Raw genomic sequence first — 4,883 nt, 5'->3', positions numbered from 1 at the left:
AAACGGTTTGACTTGTGGAAAAACACCATAGATTTAAATTCCGTCTGGGGTACTAGAAACTGGCAGGTCCAGGGAACAGAGGCACTATTTAGAGCAAGTCTTATTCCTCAACAAATAATCTTCTTGAATGAAACAGTGCAACAATTTGACTTGGGTTAGCCAGCAATAAAGATTAGAATACACCTCCGGTGCCAGCACCATCACACCTGAGGATAACATAACATCACAAAAAGAGGTTACAGTAAATTACATTTTTCAAAGCAATAGATCAGACCCAGATTGGAAGGAATGGTTGGTTTGGCCCATAGACACCAATAACTGTCAGGAAAGATTCTTGGGTAAAACTAAAGGATTCAGTATTAACCCGTTCTGTGCTCATGACAGAATGGTTCCGTCATGAGCACAAGTTCTAGTGTGCTCATGACGGAACCATTCCGTCATGAACACATGCTCAGGAAATCCCTCTGCTGCAGACAGCAGAGGGATTTCCAATTTTTGTTGCCTAGGGAGGTAGGGAAGAGCTTCCCCAACCTTCCCAGGCATATTTTTTAATTTCATTGCAATTTAATTTAATTAATTTTCATTTCATTTCATTGCAATGACGATCGCGTGCATGGCGCGCAATTGTCATTGTCATTGCAACGAAATCGAAACTGAAACTTAGTTTCAGTTTTTCAGTTTTGGTGCTTGTGGGGCTATCTCAGCCCCCGAGCACCAAAAAAGATGAGAGAGGTATCATGAGCAGTAGCCCCCAATCTGCCACCCCGGGGGGGCGGAAAGCCCACTAGAGACCAGGGATTATTCTTTTTTATTGAATATGGGGTTCGGGGCTGCCCAAAAATGGCATGGAAATGCCCCCCAGAGGAATGTAAGACTTACTTCCCCTCCGAGGGCAGATGGGGGCAGTAGCCCCCAATCTGCCCCCGGGGAGGGGGCAAAAAGCCCACTAGGAACCAGGTTTTATTTTTTATTGATGTTGGGGTGGGGGTTGCCCAAAAAGGGCATGGCTATGCCCCCACCACCCCCAGAGAAATTTCAGTCTTTCTGTCCCACAGGGGGCAGATGTGGGCAGTAGCCCCCAATATGCCCCTGTGGGGGACGGATAGCCCACTAGAAACCAGGGATTTTTTTTATTGACTTTGGAGTGGGGCCTGCCCAGAAATGGCATGGCAATGCCCCCACCCCCCAGAGAAATGTAAGTCTTACTTCCCCCCCTGAGGGCAGATGGGGCAGTAGCCACCAATCTGCCACCCGGGCGGGGGGGGGGCAAAAAGCCCACTAGGAACCAGGGATTTTTTAAATTGATGTTGAGGTGTGGGCTGCCCAAAAAGAGCATGGCATTGCCCTCCAGAGAAATGTAAGTCTTTCTGCCCCCCGGGGGGCAGATGGGGCAGCAGCCCCTAATCTGCCCCTCCGGGGGGCAGAAATCCCACTAGGGCCAGGGATTTTTTTTATTGATGTTGGGGTTGGAGCTGCCTGAAAAGGGCAGACAATGCCCTCACCCCCCCAGAGAAATGTCAGTATTTCTGCCCCCGGGTGGGCAGAATGTCCACTAGAAAACAGGTTTTTTTTATTGACGTTGGGGTGGGCGCTGCCCAAAAAGGGCATGGCAATGCCCCCAGCCACCCCCAAAAAATGCAACAGTCTTTCTGCTCCCCCAGGGGTAGATGGGGACAATAGCCCCTGATCTGCCCCCTGGGGGTGGCAGAAAGCTCACTAGGCAACAGGGATTTCTTTTTTTATAATGTAGGGGTGGGGTCTGTCCAGAATGGGCATGATAATGCCCCAACCCAAAAACAATTAACACAGTCTTTCTGCCCCTCCCCGGAGGCATATTGGGGCAATATTCACCTATCTGCCCCCCGGGGGGGTGGAAAGCCCTCTAAGCCTCAGGAATTCTAGGGTTGAGGTTAGCCCAAAATAGGCATGCCAATGGCCACACTTGACCCAAAAAATGGCACAGTCTTTCCGCCCCCTTAGGGGCGGATGGGGGCAGTGGCCCCTGATCTGCCCCCGGGGGGGCAGAAAGCCCACTAGGCACCAGCGATTATGCTGGCTTTTTTATTGTGTGGTGCTGGGGGCTGCCCAGAATGGACATACCAACTCCTCCACCACCCCAAAAACATAGCCACAGTCTTTCTGCCCCCCTTGGGGGCATATCGGGGCAACCCTCCAACCCCGATTCCCCCCAGGGTGGCAAAAAGACCACTAGGCACAATTTGTTTTTAGCAATGTGCCAACCTGTGGATTTTGGGCCCTAGCGTAGCCGGCACATAAGTTAACCTAGTAAACCTGTACATTTATTTTTAACTAGACACCAAGGGAAATCCAGGATGGGGTCCTGAGGTCCAGAGTTTTTTGGGTGTGTTTTCTTTACAAAAAAATACGTGAAAACTGATATGGACTTGGATTCTCCTGTGGACCACTCTCTCTTCCTAGATACATGGGGTGACTTGTGTGCCTCTCACCAGGTTCTGTTACGAAAATCCTTTACAAACCTCAAACTTAGTTTAAAAAACACATTTTCCTCACATTTCACATTGAAGCAAAGATTGAGATATCAGCCAATAAAAGTAAGGAAATATTTAAAATTGTAAAACACTTCACCTCACCCCCAGCAGCAGCCTCCAATTGTGAAGCTTCTGAAGCCTGGACACACCAAATAGCAGACTTCTTCCTCAGGAAGATAGTCGATATACAGACTTCCCTTAACCATTCCTTTAATACACTGACTAACACACTACCTGCACACGTCAAACCACTATCTAATGCCACCTTTCTCCAATTCCCTTCTATTACGTTAGCTCAATCTCTGAAGATCATGAAGAATTTAAAATCTGGCTCACCATCAGACCCCTGCCCTGCTAAAACATAGGCATCGGTGGCTGAGGTGATTAATGCCGAGGTCAATACTGTACTGAACTTATCTCTGAGCAGTGGCCAGGTTCCAGCCATTTGGAAACACGCCAAAATCCTGCCACTGTTAAAAAAGCCTACAGCAGATCCTCTAATAGTGTCTAACTATAGACCCATCTCACTCCTGCCTTCCATTGCTAAGGTCATTGAAAATTACGTGAACTCTGTCACCACCGAGGAGTCGAAGAACTGCCTCCACGCGAGTCAAACAGGATTCCGAGCTAACTTTAGCACCGAATCAGCTCTCCTCGAAATATCGGAATCTATCAAAATGACCCTTGACTCAGGCAGGAGAGCGGCTTTAATACTGCTAGATCTATCTGCCGCTTTCGACTCCGTGCCCCATGAGAGACTCCTACAGAGACTGAGAGACTGCGGGGTTGGGGCACGGTGTTGAAGTGGTTCTCTTCATTTCTAGAAGACCAAAGACAGGAAGTTTGGAACCCACCTTTCTCCTCCCTCATGCCTCTTACGGAGGTGGGTGTCCCTCAGGGCTCTATCTTGAGCCCATTATTATTTAATCTTTACATGGCTTCCCTCGCCCTTTTGGCTGAAGCGGCTGGAGCCAATGATTATATCTTACGCAGACGACACCCAGCTTTTGTTTACCTGTAAAAAGGGAGAGTCTCTAGATGACAACAAAATCAGGAACTGTTTAAGACAGGTTTTTTCCTGGTTTGGTCACAATCAGCTTCAGTGCAACTCGCTAAATCAGAAGTAATTGTTTTCGGAGCTTCGGACCAGGATGTCTGGAGACAGTGGTGGCCGCCTGAAATGTCCCCCCCGCATACCTCTGTGGGAGTAGCCAAAAACTTAGGGGTTAAACTGGACAACTCACTGAACATGAAGACCCAAGTTCGATCTGTGGTCGGTACCTGTTACGGAACCCTGAAAATGCTCCAGAGATTTCTTCCCCTTCTGTCCCTCTCCCACAGAAGGACTGTGGTTCAGGCCCTTATCACCTCCAGGCTGGACTACGCTAATGTCCTCTATCTGGGTCTCCCAGAATGCCTCCTCAGTAAACTCCAGGGGCCTCATTTACGAAAAGTGACGCATCGCTGCGTGAAAACAGCGATGAGTCCCTTTTCACTGCGCACTCCTTGCGACTTTCCTGATGCGTCATATTTAATGTATGACGCATCATGTCGCAAGGAGTTACAGATACGCCAGTATTTCTGACGTATCTGTAAGCGCAAAAGTGACGCATTGCTGGAGTGTGTCACAAAAGTGCCGCAACTCCAGCAATGCGTCCTTTCACATGGGGAAAGCCCCATGTGAAAGGGCTTGCGTCAGTCTTACGCCTGCTGTTATGCATGCGCAAGATTTTGACGCAACAGCGTCCTAAAAGTCTCATAGATTTCACTGCGTCACTATTACGAGGCTTTTTTCGGGGGAACGCCCCCTCTGCATACATTATACCTGACGCAGGGATAATGTGGCGCAGGGGTTTAAAAAGTGACGCATCTACCTAGATGCGTCACTTTTTAAATATGGCGCAACAAGGCGCATTTTTTACACCGCTGGTGCGTCACAAAAAGTGACGCACCGGCGGCGCAAAACTGACGCAAGGCCTTCATAAATAAGGCCCCCGGTCGTGCAGAATACGGCCGCAAGAGACATCCTTATGCTGGGACCCAGAGTTCATATCTCACCCCCACCTTAAGAAGCTGCACTGGCTTCCCATCCTCCACAGAATCCAGTTCAAAACCCTGTCCATCGCCTTTAAGGCCCTACATGATATTGGGGTCACCTATATTAGGAAAAGAGTAAGCTACTATACACCTGGTAGAGCCCTCAGATCATCTCACCAACATCGGATGAGTATGCCTAAATTCGATCGCGCCCGCTTGGGAGGGCGCTCCTTCCAAGTCCGGGTTGCTCACCTTTGGAATGAACTCCCTATAACAATCAGACAAGCGCCAAATATTCTGCACTTCAGGAAACTACTGAAGACATGGCTGTTCCAG

The sequence above is a fragment of the Lissotriton vulgaris genome, chromosome 7 (assembly GCF_964263255.1).
Source record: "Lissotriton vulgaris chromosome 7, aLisVul1.2, whole genome shotgun sequence".
NCBI lineage: Eukaryota > Metazoa > Chordata > Amphibia > Caudata > Salamandridae > Lissotriton > Lissotriton vulgaris.
Note: the sequence above shows the minus strand (reverse complement) of the source record.